This window comes from Atractosteus spatula, chromosome 1 (assembly GCF_055471065.1).
Source record: "Atractosteus spatula isolate fAtrSpa1 chromosome 1, fAtrSpa1.hap1, whole genome shotgun sequence".
Lineage (NCBI taxonomy): Eukaryota > Metazoa > Chordata > Actinopteri > Semionotiformes > Lepisosteidae > Atractosteus > Atractosteus spatula.
The window spans coordinates 60,124,064-60,141,462 of record NC_142706.1 but is presented as its reverse complement, the minus strand read 5'-3'; positions in this window follow the sequence as shown (position 1 = coordinate 60,141,462).

Below are 17,399 nucleotides of genomic sequence, written 5' to 3'. Positions count from 1 at the left end.
ATTTACCACCAATTATGAAAGTGCGCTTGGTGTGCGGAACCAGTTAAGCGCTTCGTCGGACAAGCGCGCAAAGAAGTCTGTCGATACTTCATGGGTTTCGTGAGTAAACGATACGACTATAATAGCGGACAGAAAACCGCAATGTCTCTGGGAAGGGTCGCGAAACTTGCAGAGCTACATGGTGAACGCCAGTCCCATGCGAGACTTATACAGAAAGAACCTCCGCCCGGAATCAAACCGAGGACCAAGAATTATAAAGTAACGCTGTACCGCTCGATCGAGGTACACTCCCTGTTAAAAAGGCTTTTGAGAGCCAGACTATAATCTACGGTCGTGCTTCCATTAATTTATGTCCTCGGGCGTAGCAATGCGGTGCAAGGGATGTCGGGAAGGAATGGGCGGTTGCCTGGTTACCCGCACCTGGACAGGAAGCGAGGCCTAGCGCCATGATACGAAAGTTCATGCACGAAGGTTGTCTTAGCAGCCTCTAGGCTTGCTGTCTTTACAGGCTAGTGCACATGGGCTGCTGCATGCTTCAAGGACACTTTGAAGCGAAAAGCAGGACACAAATGCCATCAATTTATTGATTTCCGTCTACAGCCTGCCAGCATTACTCATGCCGAGGAAGACTGCGGCGCACTCTTGGGCTGTCTGGGCTGCACTGGTGAACAAGTGGGTGTGGGTGGAATTTCTCACCTGCCTTCTCTTGCTGTTGTCTCTAGTGATACCGGTTTGGGGGCTGGTGCAGTGGTCAGCATTGCTGCCTCGCAATGCTGGGCTCCCGGGCTCAGTTATTGGGTTGCTGTCTGTGTGGAGTTTACATGTTCTCCCCGTGTTCCTGTGGGTTTCCTTCAAATGCTCCAGTTTCCTCCCACAGCCCAGAGACTTGCTGGCAGGTAAATTGTCTTCTGGGAAGACTGGCCCTGGTGTGTGATTGTCTGTGTGTACCTGCCCTGTTATGGACTGGCGTCCTGTCCAGGGTGTATCCTGCCATGTGCCTGTTGCTTGCCAGGTTAGGCTTCAACTTCCCCGCATCCCTGAATTGGATGAAGTAACAGTTTGGCCTGGTGTTACAAGGAAACCCAATAGTGTGTGTTTTTACTCCATGGTTGTCTTATTCAACGCTTGGTGGCAGGAATTGGTTGAAAGCTTTCTGAAACAAAGGAAATTGTAGAAAGGGATAAGGATAAAAAATGTGTCCATCCTTCCACCCCAACTTAAAAAAATAGAAAAGCGTTTCTGCCGTATCTTAAACAGCCCAGATGATTTTTCCCTTGTTACTGACGTCATGTCCTGACAGTTTTGGAATAAGTGTAAACCAGAGACCATTGCACTGACACCATGAATCCTTGTAATGCACCTTCAATCAGCCCAGTCTTGCTGTTATAGATCAGGGGTCTCCAGCCCTGCTCCTAGGGGAGCTCTGTGTCTTCTGCTTTTCATTCTAGTTGAATTAGTAATTGCAGGCTAATTGATTTCAGTTTTCTCTGGGGGCATATTGGAGTTGGCTTTCAGCTCTGGAAATGCTGAAAGGGATCTGTACGTGGTATCTGCCCTGTACTTCCTCCTGAGGTCTGGCAGGCCCCTCGCCTGGGTGGCTGGAATGGAAACAGTTGGACCTCTGCTGGCTGAGGACATGAGAGCTCCAGGACCCCACCCCTTGTATTTGAGCTCCAGGGCCACGCCCCATGACTGTGAACTCCCTTGGCCACACCCCCTGACTGTGAAATCCTGGGCCACACCCCCTGCCTGTGAGCTCAAGGGCCACTCCCCCTGACTGCGAGATCCTGAGCCACACACCTCTGCCTGTGAGCTCCAGGGCCACTCCCCCTGACTGCGAGATCCTGAGCCACGCCCCTTGACTGTGAACTCCAGGGCCACACCTCCTCACTCTGAACTCCCTTGGCCACACCTCCTGTCTGTGAGCTCCAGGGCCACATCACCTGTCTGTGAGATCCTGAGCCACACCCCCTGTCTGTGAGATCCTGAGCCACACTCTCTGTCTGTGAGATCCTGAGCCACACCCCCTGTCTGTGAGATCCTGGGCCACACCCCTTGACTGTGAGATCCTTGCTTCTTGTGTTGAGGTTTTTGGCAACAGGATGCTTCACATTGGGCAATTTTGACACTCAAGATTCAGTGCAGAAACAGCTTAAAATTAGCTGATCAATTAAAGGCATCACATAGGACCAGTGATTTAAAACCTCAGCTCAAACCAAATCCATCAGACTGGTCCCCCCGGATCTGGGTTAGGAACCACTCTCACAGTTTAATTTCCTCAAGGGCCCATTAGTGTGCCCCCTTGTCTTTTACAGGTAAGCCTTGGTGGATGACGCTAATCAACATTTTAAATTGAAGTTTCCTGCCCTTGTCAATATCCTGACAGTGTGGAGCTGCTGGATGGTTTCAATGGCTCCTGATGTTCCCCTTCCTACGGGTGACCTAACCAGACAGTCACAAGTGCACGACAGCAGTGGTACTTGAAGCAGCAACAGTAGTAGCAGTAGAGACTGAAGAAGTAACAGCAGTGGTTACAACAGTAGAGCTTGTGGCAGCAGTAGTGGATGCAGTTGTGGTAGTGGTTGTGGCAGCAGCAGTGGTTGTGGTAGTGGTTATGTCAGCAGTAGTGGTTGTGGCAGCAGCAGTGGTTGTGGTAGTGATTGTGGCAGCAGCAGTGGTTGTGGTAGTGGTTGTGGTAGTGGTTATGTCAGGAGTAGTGGTTGTGGCAGCAGCAGTGGTTGTGGTAGTGGTTATGTCAGGAGTAGTGGTTGTGGCAGCAGCAGTGGTTGTGGTTGTGATTGTGGCAGCAGTAGGGGTTTTGGTAGTGGTTATGTCAGCAGCAGTGGTTGTGGTAGTAAATGTGGCAGCAGTAGGGGTTGTGGTTGTGGTTATGTCAGCAGCAGTGGTTGTGGTAGTGATTGTGGCAGCAGTAGGGGTTGTGGTAGTGATTGTGTCAGCAGCAGTGGTTGTGGTAGTGGTTATGTCAGCAGTAGTGGTTGTGGCAGCAGCAGTGGTTGTGGTAGTGGTTATGTCAGCAGTAGTGGTTGTGGCAGCAGCAGTGGTTGTGGTAGTGGTTATGTCAGCAGTAGTGGTTGTGGCAGCAGCAGTGGTTGTGGTAGTGATTGTGGCAGCAGTAGGGGTTGTGGTAGTGATTGTGTCAGCAGCAGTGGTTGTGGTTGTGGTTATGTCAGCAGTAGTGGATGCAGTTGTAGTGGTTATGTCAGCAGTAGTGGTTGTGGTAGTGGTTATGTCAGCAGTAGTGGTTGTGGCAGCAGCAGTGGTTGTGGTAGTGGTTGTGGCAACAGTAGGGGTTGTGGTAGTGATTGTGGCAGCAGCAGTGGTTGTAGTAGTGATTGTGGCAGCAGCAGTGGTTGTGGTAGGGGTTGTGGTAGTGGTTATGTCAGCAGTAGTGGTTGTGCAGCAGCAGTGGTTGTGGTAGGGGTTGTGGTAGTGGTTATGTCAGCAGTAGTGGTTGTGGCAGCAGCAGTGGTTGTGGTAGGGGTTATGTCAGGAGTAGTGGTTGTGGCAGCAGCAGTGGTTGTGGTTGTGATTGTGGCAGCAGTAGGGGTTTTGGTAGTGGTTATGTCAGCAGCAGTGGTTGTGGCAGCAGCAGTGGTTGTGGTAGTAAATGTGGCAGCAGTAGGGGTTGTGGTAGTGGTTATGTCAGCAGCAGTGGTTGTGGTTGTGATTGTGGCAGCAGTAGGGGTTGTGGTTGTGGTTATGTCAGCAGCAGTGGTTGTGGTAGTAAATGTGGCAGCAGTAGGGGTTGTGGTTGTGGTTATGTCAGCAGCAGTGGTTGTGGTAGTAAATGTGGCAGCAGTAGGGGTTGTGGTTGTGGTTATGTCAGCAGTAGTGGTTGTGGCAGCAGCAGTGGTTGTGGTAGTAAATGTGGCAGCAGTAGGGGTTGTGGTAGTGGTTATGTCAGCAGCAGTGGTTGTGGTTGTGATTGTGGCAGCAGTAGGGGTTGTGGTTGTGGTTATGTCAGCAGCAGTGGTTGTGGTAGTAAATGTGGCAGCAGTAGGGGTTGTGGTTGTGGTTATGTCAGCAGCAGTGGTTGTGGTAGTGATTGTGGCAGCAGTAGGGGTTGTGGTAGTGATTGTGTCAGCAGCAGTGGTTGTGGTAGTGGTTATGTCAGCAGTAGTGGATGCAGTTGAGGTAGTGGTTATGTCAGCAGTAGGGGTTGTGGTAGTGGTTGTGGCAGCAGCAGTGGTTGTGGTAGTGGTTATGTCAGCAGTAGTGGTTGTGGCAGCAGCAGTGGTTGTGGTAGTGATTGTGGCAGCAGCAGTGGTTGTGGTAGTGGTTATGTCAGCAGTAGTGGTTGTGGCAGCAGCAGTGGTTGTGGTAGTGGTTGTGGCAGCAGCAGTGGTTGTGGTAGTGGTTATGTCAGCAGTAGTGGTTGTGGCAGCAGCAGTGGTTGTGGTAGTGGTTGTGGCAACAGTAGTGGTTGTGGTTGTGATTGTGTCAGCAGCAGTGGTTGTGGTAGTGGTTATGTCAGCAGTAGTGGTTGTGGCAGCAGCAGTGGTTGTGGTAGTGGTTATGTCAGCAGTAGTGGTTGTGGCAGCAGCAGTGGTTGTGGTAGTGATTGTGGCAGCAGTAGGGGTTGTGGTAGTGGTTATGTCAGCAGCAGTGGTTGTGGTAGTGATTGTGTCAGCAGCAGTGGTTGTGGTTGTGGTTATGTCAGCAGTAGTGGATGCAGTTGTGGTAGTGGTTATGTCAGCAGTAGTGGTTGTGGTAGTGGTTATGTCAGCAGTAGTGGTTGTGGCAACAGTAGTGGTTGTGGTAGTGGTTATGTCAGCAGTAGTGGTTGTGGCAGCAGCAGTGGTTGTGGTAGTGGTTGTGGCAACAGTAGGGGTTGTGGTAGTGGTTGTGGCAGCAGCAGTGGTTGTGGTAGTGGTTATGTCAGCAGTAGTGGTTGTGGCAGCAGCAGTGGTTGTGGTAGTGATTGTGGCAGCAGCAGTGGTTGTAGTAGTGATTGTGGCAGCAGCAGTGGTTGTGGTAGTGGTTGTGGTAGTGATTGTGTCAGCAGCAGTGGTTGTGGTTGTGGTTATGTCAGCAGTAGTGGATGCAGTTGTGGTAGTGGTTATGTCAGCAGTAGTGGTTGTGGTAGTGGTTATGTCAGCAGTAGTGGTTGTGGCAACAGTAGTGGTTGTGGTAGTGGTTATGTCAGCAGTAGTGGTTGTGGCAGCAGCAGTGGTTGTGGTAGTGGTTGTGGCAACAGTAGTGGTTGTGGCTGTGATTGTGGCAGCAGCAGTGGTTGTGGTAGTGGTTGTGGCAACAGTAGTGGTTGTGGTTGTGATTGTGGCAGCAGCAGTGGCTGTGGTTGTGATTGTGGCAGCAGCAGTGGTTGTGGTAGTGGTTATGTCAGCAGGCAGTAGTGGTTGCGGTAGTGGCTATGTCAGCAGCAGTGGTTATGGTAGTGATTGTGGCAGCAGTAGGGGTTGTGGTAGTGATTGTGTCAGCAGCAGTGGTTGTGGTAGTGGTTATGTCAGCAGTAGTGGTTGTGGCAGCAGCAGTGGTTGTGGTAGGGGTTGTGGTAGTGGTTATGTCAGCAGTAGTGGTTGTGGCAGCAGCAGTGGTTGTGGTTGTGATTGTGGCAGCAGCAGTGGTTGTGGTAGTGGTTGTGGCAGCAGCAGTGGTTGTGGTAGTGGTTATGTCAGCAGTAGTGGTTGTGGCAGCAGCAGTGGTTGTGGTTGTGATTGTGGCAGCAGCAGTGGTTGTGGTAGTGATTGTGTCAGCAGCAGTGGTTGTGGTTGTGGTTATGTCAGCAGTAGTGGTTGTGCAGCAGCAGTGGTTGTGGTAGTGATTGTGGCAGCAGCAGTGGTTGTGGTAGTGATTGTGGCAGCAGTAGGGGTTGTGGTAGTGATTGTGTCAGCAGCAGTGGTTGTGGTAGTGGTTATGTCAGCAGCAGTGGTTGTGGTAGTAAATGTGGCAGCAGTAGGGGTTGTGGTTGTGGTTATGTCAGCAGCAGTGGTTGTGGTAGTAAATGTGGCAGCAGTAGGGGTTGTGGTTGTGGTTATGTCAGCAGCAGTGGTTGTGGTAGTGATTGTGGCAGCAGTAGGGGTTGTGGTAGTGGTTATGTCAGCAGCAGTGGTTGTGGTAGTGATTGTGGCAGCAGTAGGGGTTGTGGTAGTGGTTATGTCAGCAGCAGTGGTTGTGGTAGTAAATGTGGCAGCAGTAGGGGTTGTGGTTGTGGTTATGTCAGCAGCAGTGGTTGTGGTAGTGATTGTGGCAGCAGTAGGGGTTGTGGTAGTGATTGTGTCAGCAGCAGTGGTTGTGGTTGTGGTTATGTCAGCAGTAGTGGATGCAGTTGTGGTAGTGGTTATGTCAGCAGTAGTGGTTGTGGTAGTGGTTATGTCAGCAGTAGTGGTTGTGGCAGCAGCAGTGGTTGTGGTAGTGGTTATGTCAGCAGCAGTGGTTGTGGTAGTGATTGTGGCAGCAGTAGGGGTTGTGGTTGTGGTTATGTCAGCAGCAGTGGTTGTGGTAGTGATTGTGGCAGCAGTAGGGGTTGTGGTAGTGATTGTGTCAGCAGTAGTGGTTGTGGTAGTGGTTATGTCAGCAGTAGTGGTTGTGGCAGCAGCAGTGGTTGTGGTAGTGGTTGTGGTAGTGGTTATGTCAGCAGTAGTGGTTGTGGCAGCAGCAGTGGTTGTGGTAGTGGTTGTGGCAGCAGCAGTGGTTGTGGTAGTAAATGTGGCAGCAGTAGGGGTTGTGGTTGTGGTTATGTCAGCAGCAGTGGTTGTGGTAGTGATTGTGGCAGAAGTAGGGGTTGTGGTAGTGATTGTGTCAGCAGCAGTGGTTGTGGTTGTGGTTATGTCAGCAGTAGTGGATGCAGTTGTGGTAGTGGTTATGTCAGCAGTAGTGGTTGTGGTAGTGGTTATGTCAGCAGTAGTGGTTGTGGCAACAGTAGTGGTTGTGGTTGTGATTGTGGCAGCAGCAGTGGCTGTGGTTGTGATTGTGTCAGCAGCAGTGGTTGTGGTAGTGGTTATGTCAGCAGTAGTGGATGTAGTTGTGGTAGTGGTTATGTCAGCAGGCAGTAGTGGTTGCGGTAGTGGCTATGTCAGCAGCAGTGGTTGTGGTAGTGATTGTGGCAGCAGTAGGGGTTGTGGTAGTGGTTGTGGCAGCAGTAGGGGTTGTGGTAGTGATTGTGTCAGCAGCAGTGGTTGTGGTAGTGGTTATGTCAGCAGTAGTGGTTGTGGCAGCAGCAGTGGTTGTGGTTGTGATTGTGGCAGCAGCAGTGGTTGTGGTAGTGATTGTGGCAGCAGCAGTGGTTGTGGTTGTGGTTATGTCAGCAGTAGTGGTTGTGGCAGCAGCAGTGGTTGTGGTAGTGGTTGTGGCAGCAGCAGTGGTTGTGGTAGTGGTTATGTCAGCAGTAGTGGTTGTGGCAGCAGCAGTGGTTGTGGTAGTGGTTATGTCAGGAGTAGTGGTTGTGGCAGCAGCAGTGGTTGTGGTTGTGATTGTGGCAGCAGTAGGGGTTTTGGTAGTGGTTATGTCAGCAGCAGTGGTTGTGGTAGTAAATGTGGCAGTAGTAGGGGTTGTGGTTGTGGTTATGTCAGCAGCAGTGGTTGTGGTAGTGATTGTGGCAGCAGTAGGGGTTGTGGTAGTGATTGTGTCAGCAGCAGTGGTTGTGGTAGTGGTTATGTCAGCAGTAGTGGTTGTGGCAGCAGCAGTGGTTGTGGTAGTGGTTGTGGCAGCAGCAGTGGTTGTGGTAGTGGTTATGTCAGCAGTAGTGGTTGTGGCAGCAGCAGTGGTTGTGGTAGTGGTTGTGGCAACAGCAGTGGTTGTGGTTGTGATTGTGTCAGCAGCAGTGGTTGTGGTAGTGGTTATGTCAGCAGTAGTGGTTGTGGCAGCAGCAGTGGTTGTGGTAGTGGTTGTGGCAGCAGCAGTGGTTGTGGTAGTGGTTATGTCAGCAGTAGTGGTTGTGGCAGCAGCAGTGGTTGTGGTAGTGGTTATGTCAGCAGTAGTGGTTGTGGCAGCAGCAGTGGTTGTGGTAGTGGTTATGTCAGCAGTAGTGGTTGTGGCAGCAGCAGTGGTTGTGGTAGTGGTTATGTCAGCAGTAGTGGTTGTGGCAGCAGCAGTGGTTGTGGTAGTGATTGTGGCAGCAGTAGGGGTTGTGGTAGTGATTGTGTCAGCAGCAGTGGTTGTGGTTGTGGTTATGTCAGCAGTAGTGGATGCAGTTGTAGTGGTTATGTCAGCAGTAGTGGTTGTGGTAGTGGTTATGTCAGCAGCAGTGGTTGTGGTTGTGGTTATGTCAGCAGTAGTGGATGCAGTTGTGGTAGTGGTTATGTCAGCAGTAGTGGTTGTGGTAGTGGTTATGTCAGCAGTAGTGGTTGTGGCAACAGTAGTGGTTGTGGTAGTGGTTATGTCAGCAGTAGTGGTTGTGGCAGCAGCAGTGGTTGTGGTAGTGGTTGTGGCAACAGTAGGGGTTGTGGTAGTGGTTGTGGCAGCAGCAGTGGTTGTGGTAGTGGTTATGTCAGCAGTAGTGGTTGTGGCAGCAGCAGTGGTTGTGGTAGTGATTGTGGCAGCAGCAGTGGTTGTAGTAGTGATTGTGGCAGCAGCAGTGGTTGTGGTAGTGGTTGTGGTAGTGATTGTGTCAGCAGCAGTGGTTGTGGTTGTGGTTATGTCAGCAGTAGTGGATGCAGTTGTGGTAGTGGTTATGTCAGCAGTAGTGGTTGTGGTAGTGGTTATGTCAGCAGTAGTGATTGTGGCAACAGTAGTGGTTGTGGTAGTGGTTATGTCAGCAGTAGTGGTTGTGGCAGCAGCAGTGGTTGTGGTAGTGGTTGTGGCAACAGTAGTGGTTGTGGCTGTGATTGTGGCAGCAGCAGTGGTTGTGGTAGTGGTTGTGGCAACAGTAGTGGTTGTGGTTGTGATTGTGGCAGCAGCAGTGGCTGTGGTTGTGATTGTGGCAGCAGCAGTGGTTGTGGTAGTGGTTATGTCAGCAGTAGTGGATGTAGTTGTGGTAGTGGTTATGTCAGCAGGCAGTAGTGGTTGCGGTAGTGGCTATGTCAGCAGCAGTGGTTATGGTAGTGATTGTGGCAGCAGTAGGGGTTGTGGTAGTGATTGTGTCAGCAGCAGTGGTTGTGGTAGTGGTTATGTCAGCAGTAGTGGTTGTGGCAGCAGCAGTGGTTGTGGTAGGGGTTGTGGTAGTGGTTATGTCAGCAGTAGTGGTTGTGGCAGCAGCAGTGGTTGTGGTAGGGGTTGTGGTAGTGGTTATGTCAGCAGTAGTGGTTGTGGCAGCAGCAGTGGTTGTGGTTGTGATTGTGGCAGCAGCAGTGGTTGTGGTAGTGGTTGTGGCAGCAGCAGTGGTTGTGGTAGTGGTTATGTCAGCAGTAGTGGTTGTGGCAGCAGCAGTGGTTGTGGTTGTGATTGTGGCAGCAGCAGTGGTTGTGGTAGTGATTGTGTCAGCAGCAGTGGTTGTGGTTGTGGTTATGTCAGCAGTAGTGGTTGTGCAGCAGCAGTGGTTGTGGTAGTGATTGTGGCAGCAGCAGTGGTTGTGGTAGTGATTGTGGCAGCAGTAGGGGTTGTGGTAGTGATTGTGTCAGCAGCAGTGGTTGTGGTAGTGGTTATGTCAGCAGCAGTGGTTGTGGTAGTAAATGTGGCAGCAGTAGGGGTTGTGGTTGTGGTTATGTCAGCAGCAGTGGTTGTGGTAGTAAATGTGGCAGCAGTAGGGGTTGTGGTTGTGGTTATGTCAGCAGCAGTGGTTGTGGTAGTGATTGTGGCAGCAGTAGGGGTTGTGGTAGTGGTTATGTCAGCAGCAGTGGTTGTGGTAGTGATTGTGGCAGCAGTAGGGGTTGTGGTAGTGGTTATGTCAGCAGCAGTGGTTGTGGTAGTGAATGTGGCAGCAGTAGGGGTTGTGGTTGTGGTTATGTCAGCAGCAGTGGTTGTGGTAGTGATTGTGGCAGCAGTAGGGGTTGTGGTAGTGATTGTGTCAGCAGCAGTGGTTGTGGTTGTGGTTATGTCAGCAGTAGTGGATGCAGTTGTGGTAGTGGTTATGTCAGCAGTAGTGGTTGTGGTAGTGGTTATGTCAGCAGTAGTGGTTGTGGCAGCAGCAGTGGTTGTGGTAGTGGTTATGTCAGCAGCAGTGGTTGTGGTAGTGATTGTGGCAGCAGTAGGGGTTGTGGTTGTGGTTATGTCAGCAGCAGTGGTTGTGGTAGTGATTGTGGCAGCAGTAGGGGTTGTGGTAGTGATTGTGTCAGCAGTAGTGGTTGTGGTAGTGGTTATGTCAGCAGTAGTGGTTGTGGCAGCAGCAGTGGTTGTGGTAGTGGTTGTGGTAGTGGTTATGTCAGCAGTAGTGGTTGTGGCAGCAGCAGTGGTTGTGGTAGTGGTTGTGGCAGCAGCAGTGGTTGTGGTAGTAAATGTGGCAGCAGTAGGGGTTGTGGTTGTGGTTATGTCAGCAGCAGTGGTTGTGGTAGTGATTGTGGCAGAAGTAGGGGTTGTGGTAGTGATTGTGTCAGCAGCAGTGGTTGTGGTTGTGGTTATGTCAGCAGTAGTGGATGCAGTTGTGGTAGTGGTTATGTCAGCAGTAGTGGTTGTGGTAGTGGTTATGTCAGCAGTAGTGGTTGTGGCAACAGTAGTGGTTGTGGTTGTGATTGTGGCAGCAGCAGTGGCTGTGGTTGTGATTGTGTCAGCAGCAGTGGTTGTGGTAGTGGTTATGTCAGCAGTAGTGGATGTAGTTGTGGTAGTGGTTATGTCAGCAGGCAGTAGTGGTTGCGGTAGTGGCTATGTCAGCAGCAGTGGTTGTGGTAGTGATTGTGGCAGCAGTAGGGGTTGTGGTAGTGGTTGTGGCAGCAGTAGGGGTTGTGGTAGTGATTGTGTCAGCAGCAGTGGTTGTGGTAGTGGTTATGTCAGCAGTAGTGGTTGTGGCAGCAGCAGTGGTTGTGGTTGTGATTGTGGCAGCAGCAGTGGTTGTGGTAGTGATTGTGGCAGCAGCAGTGGTTGTGGTTGTGGTTATGTCAGCAGTAGTGGATGCAGTTGTGGTAGTGGTTGTGTCAGCAGCAGTGGTTGTGGTAGTGGTTATGTCAGCAGTAGTGGTTGTGGCAGCAGCAGTGGTTGTGGTAGTGGTTGTGGCAGCAGCAGTGGTTGTGGTAGTGGTTATGTCAGCAGTAGTGGTTGTGGCAGCAGCAGTGGTTGTGGTAGTGGTTGTGGCAGCAGCAGTGGTTGTGGTAGTGGTTATGTCAGCAGTAGTGGTTGTGGCAGCAGCAGTGGTTGTGGTAGTGATTGTGTCAGCAGCAGTGGTTGTGGTAGTGGTTATGTCAGCAGTAGTGGTTGTGGCAGCAGCAGTGGTTGTGGTAGTGATTTTGGCAGCAGCAGTGGTTGTAGTAGTGATTGTGGCAGCAGCAGTGGTTGTGGTAGTGGTTGTGGTAGTGGTTATGTCAGCAGTAGTGGTTGTGGCAGCAGCAGTGGTTGTGGTAGGGGTTGTGGTAGTGGTTATGTCAGCAGTAGTGGTTGTGGCAGCAGCAGTGGTTGTGGTAGTGGTTGTGGCAGCAGCAGTGGTTGTGGTAGTGATTGTGGCAGCAGCAGTGGTTGTGGTAGTGGTTATGTCAGCAGTAGTGGTTGTGGCAGCAGCAGTGGTTGTGGTAGTGGTTGTGGCAGCAGCAGTGGTTGTGGTAGTGGTTATGTCAGCAGTAGTGGTTGTGGCAGCAGCAGTGGTTGTGGTAGTGATTGTGGCAGCAGCAGTGGTTGTAGTAGTGATTGTGGCAGCAGCAGTGGTTGTGGTAGTGGTTGTGGTAGTGGTTATGTCAGCAGTAGTGGTTGTGGCAGCAGCAGTGGTTGTGGTAGGGGTTGTGGTAGTGGTTATGTCAGCAGTAGTGGTTGTGGCAGCAGCAGTGGTTGTGGTAGTGGTTATGTCAGCAGTAGTGATTGTGGCAGCAGCAGTGGTTGTGGTTGTGATTGTGGCAGCAGCAGTGGATGAGGCAGTGGCAGTGGTTACTTCTTTGGAACAAATAGCCATATCAGTAGCAGAACTATTGCTGCATCCTATTTCTTCTTGAGCAACCTTGTCAAGAGATTTTCAGGGCTGGGCAGCTAAAGGCAGTGAGCTTTCTGGACAGCAAGACAAAGATATCAGTGAAGCGTGTGGGTCTGTATTGGGACCTGACTACCACTTGGCATTTTCAGCTAAACTCTAATTACTTAAGTGCTGCAGAATCCAATTAAGTAATTAAGTGTCAATTAAGTAAAGAGACAATTTTGTCATCAAGGTACTGGTGGGAATAGGAATCTGAGGATGCAGTGGGAACTGAGTCATCAGGATTGTCTGTTTTAAGTCTGGTGGGACTCTGAGGGTTTCCGAAGAATGTCGTGAGTCTTTCCCCTTTGGGAAACCTCTGCCCAGAACGAGCCAGGCAGTCTCAGAGCAGCCAGCGGGCACAGTCCAGCCCAATACGGCAGGAAGGAATAAGTTCACAAGGCTGGTAAGTGTTAGCTGCTATTTTGCTATTTATCTCTGAAAAAGAAATGTCTCTTTAGACAGAAACCATGCAAGAGAGTATTCCATATGTAAAATGACTGGAATAAGCCCTGGGATGAGATCATAATCGCAGGAGCATGAAACAATCATTGGATTTTTGTGTAATCATGGGTGCACAGTTGTGGTCTCCATGTTACAAACAAGTAAGACATTACTGATTTGGGATTATACATATTTGGACTTAAAGGGATGTCCTATTCTGACATTTAAGCTTCATATTTAAGCTTCATGTTTAAAGTCTTGGTTTGAAATATTCTAAATCCTCAATATTACTGACAAACTCAAACTAGGATCTTTTTCAAGATCAACAGTAAAATACAAACATGGTATCACAAGTGGAAACTATGTGGAAGTGCATTTAAAACCAAAAACAGGAGGCAATTCTTTACACAAAGGGTGGCGGGAGTGTGGAACAAGCTGCCCAGCCATGGTGCTGAAGTGGATACCCAGACATATTTCAAGCAGCAGCTGATCCACAGTTCATCCTCTCGCTTCGTTTATCCTTCCGTCTTCCGAGGTGAATTAGGATGCCTCTTTCTCTCAAAGGGTTGATTGATAATCACAGTATCTGGCTGCAGTCTTTGCTGGTGAAGTGTCAGTCACCCCAGTTACATCTTCGCCCCCCCCCCGCCTCCACCCCAAAACACCATCCTAGTGATGATATAATTTTTTCACACAGGTTTAATAATTAGTGAAATCAGGATTCAGGAAGAGGGTTAACCTCCCCCCCCAGGCTTCAATATCTCTATTCATCACAATCTTAGCGCCTCTGGGCGATCAGGGACTAGGTCCTTCCATGTGAAAGGACTGCTAATTATCCTACTATGGTGAGAAATAAAGTAAAAAGGTAATTTATATTAATTATACAGTAATGAGTATAATAGTCCAAAACAGCACACTCTGTCACGCTGTATATAACATGCTATAATTGTGTCGGGAGCGTGACAGCTTTAAACACAGCTTGTGACTGATGTGTGTGTGTGTGGCAAGTTGGAATGTGTGTGTCCGTGTATGTGTGCGTGTGGATGGCTCCATAATTTCTCATCATCCACAGAGCCTTCGGAGTTCGTGTTGGCAGAAAGGAAGCATTTGTGTCATTTGCCAGAATCCCTTTTGCAAATGTCGTTCTCCGCCCACTTCAAGAAGAGGAATTGTAACCCAGAGAGCCGCGGATGCACACACTCACGCAGCTTACTTTAGGAGCTCTCCGGGGCTGGCTGGACACCAACGGCCAAGATGCACAACCATATTTCAACACTTGGTTGTGTTTGATTTTGTTTTTTTGTGGTGTCCCCGAACGATGCTGTGCTTTGGAACAGATCAGTGAAGGGGTTTGAGAGAAGGCGACTGTACTGTCCGCGTGAGTGTCATTCTTTTCAGTGATCTGAAGGCTGCGTGTGGGAGCTAGCCACATTTCTCCTGTAACGGAACATGCCGAGGACTCAGGGGACTGCAGCACCCAAACCACCTGCCTGACCTAATAATAATAATTAATAATTGCTTACACTTATATAGCGCTTTTCTGGACACTCCACTCAAAGCACTTTACAGGTAATGGGGACTCCCCTCCACCACCACCAATGTGCAGCACCCTTAAGCATTCTTAGTGCATCTCAGTATATACTGTATATGCCTGATCAGTCGATCAATTAGCTCATTTTCATGAGCTGATCAAAGGGCGTCACCAATCTTGACACCTGGGACGGGACACAGAGTGAGCGTGTACACACACACACACACACACACACACACACACACACACACACACACACACACACACGAGAACAAGTTTGGAAATGCATCCTCTTAAAAAGTTCATTGTGGGACTGCTGAAGAAGCTGGTTAAAGTCCTGGCCGGCCAGTGTGTCTGCTGGTACATGAGTCCATCTTGGTTCTTGAACGACTTGAATCAGCTTGATATTGGTTTAGTTGGACCAATTGAGTGGGTCTCCCATCTCTCTCCCAGAGACCAGCACATCATGAAGACATCGCAGGCGGTTTGCTCCTGTCCCGGGTCTCAATTTGTGTACTGCTTTCAGACCTCAGTTAGTCTTAGTTTCTTCTTGGGTGCTTATTTCCCTGTTGGTGTTCACTTCCAGTCCCGCAGGGCAGGGTTCCCAGTCCTGGTACTGGAGGATCACAAACCAGCTAGTTTTTCTTCCAGCCGGGCTCTTCATGAAATGCAATGGAACCCTTAACTGATCTAATAACAGGAACACTATGAAATGTTTCAGCTCCTAAACATGACGGAAGTTGCCTTTTAACTCTTGCATTTTATAAGTAAAATAAAATCCCAGACTTCTGAGTGGAAAAAAAAAACGTGCAAATCTTCCAACAAATGATGTGGGGTTCACATGATGTGGGGTTCAGCTGGTGGAAAACTGAAGGGAGCCGATTGGGCTGACAGTGCTGTGGAGATACAGAGAGAGGTGGGGGGCACCGCCAGGGCCCCGGCATCTTCACAAGGCCTGGATTTCTCCTGTAACGGCCTCTTCTCCCTCGGCCCTGGTGTTTTACTCTTGTTTATGGGTTTTCCTGGAATAGAGAATAAAGTCGTCTCAAGGCTAGCCCATAACAGCCCTGAGTCAATTTACTCCATTTTATCCTCTGAGCCATAACTCAGCCATAGGGGAAAAAAGACGTCTTCCGTCAAACCTGCGCGTGGGGAAAAATACATAGATATAAATATTGACAAAAATTCATCTTTTGGCCTGGAGCTGTGGTGTAATTCTAGAGCATTGTTTTAGGATTTTTACAGCACAAACATGGATCACACATGGATTTCTTTCACACACACTGACCCACCAACTCACACTCTGGCTCTCACTGACTCACACATTCACTTTCTCACTCACACTCGCACACGATGACCCACATACATACAATGACCCACTTACACACTCACAAAGACCCCCACACTCAGCCTCTCACACACACACTCTCGCACTGACCCACACACTCAGTCTCTCTCACACACACACTGACCCTCACACTCAGTCTCTCACACACACACACACACTCGCACTGACCCACACACTCAGTCTCTCACACACACACTCTCGCACTGACCCACACACTCAGTCTCTCTCACACACACACTGACCCTCACACTCAGTCTCTCACACACACACACACACTCGCACTGACCCACACACTCAGTCTCTCACACACACACACTCGCACTGACCCCCACACTCAGTCTCTCACACACACTGACCCACACACTCAGTCTCTCTCACACACACACTGACCCCCACACTCAGTCTCTCACACACACACACACTGACCCCCACACTCAGTCTCTCTCACACACACTGACCCCCACACTCAGTCTCTCTCACACACACTGACCCCCACACTCAGTCTCTCACACACACACACTCTCGCACTGACCCCCACACTCAGTCTCTCACACACACACACTCTCGCACTGACCCCCACACTCAGTCTCTCACACACACACACTCTCGCACTGACCCACACACTCAGTCTCTCTCACACACACACACTGACCCCCACACTCAGTCTCTCTCACACACACTGACCCACACACTCAGTCTCTCTCACACACACACTGACCCCCACACTCAGTCTCTCACACACACACACACTGACCCCCACACTCAGTCTCTCTCACACACACTGACCCACACACTCAGTCTCTCTCACACACACACTGACCCCCACACTCAGTCTCTCACACACACACACTCTCGCACTGACCCCCACACTCAGTCTCTCACACACACTCTCGCACTGACCCCCACACTCAGTCTCTCACACACACACACACACACACTGACCCCCACACTCAGTCTCTCTCACACACACTGACCCACACACTCAGTCTCTCTCACACACACACTGACCCACACACTCAGTCTCTCACACACACTGACCCCCACACTCAGTCTCTCTCACACACACACTGACCCCCACACTCAGTCTCTCTCACACACACACACTCGCACTGACCCCCACACTCAGTCTCTCACACACACACTGACCCCCACACTCAGTCTCTCACACACACACTCTCGCACTGACCCCCACACTCAGTCTCTCTCACACACACTGACCCCCACACTCAGTCTCTCTCACACACACACTGACCCCCACACTCAGTCTCTCTCACACACACTGACCCCCGCACTCAGTCTCTCACACACACACACTGACCCACACACTCAGTCTCTCTCACACACACACACTGACCCCCACACTCAGTCTCTCACACACACACACACTCGCACTGACCCCCACACTCAGTCTCTCTCACACACACACACACTGACCCCCACACTCAGTCTCTCTCACACACACACTGACCCCCACACTCAGTCTCTCACACACACACACACTGACCCACACACTCAGTCTCTCACACACACTCACACACAGACACACTTATCCACTCACACTAACGCACACAAACATGCACACACATCACCCCACACACACACTGTGCACACACTCACTTGCACGACTGGTATGTAGAGGAAAGATAACAGCACATTGGCAGGCAGATGCGGGTTGTGATTTACAGCTCGCGAGAGTGCTGCAGGAAGAGATCAATCTCCATGAGAGCCGAGAGAGCGCGCGTCCGCAGGCAGGAGAGAGTCCTGGCGTTGCTGCAGCCTTGATCGCCTCCGTTTAGTACCTTCCTTAATTGGAGGAGGACAGGACATCATTTTCCAGCTGAAGTCACAAACTGAACAAACAAAACAGATAAACACAACCGGGCCAGAAGTCAGTCATTTACTTTCCAGATCTCTAATTCTATTTTAATTGCTGTTTTATGGGCTACTCAATCCCATTAAGAGTTCCCTTCTGAAACCATTCCAGTCTCCCCTGTCACAGCATCGGTTGTCCTGGATTCGGAATCAGTGGATTGTGAAGGAACAGGTCTAGGAAGCGGAGTTTGGACTGGACTTTT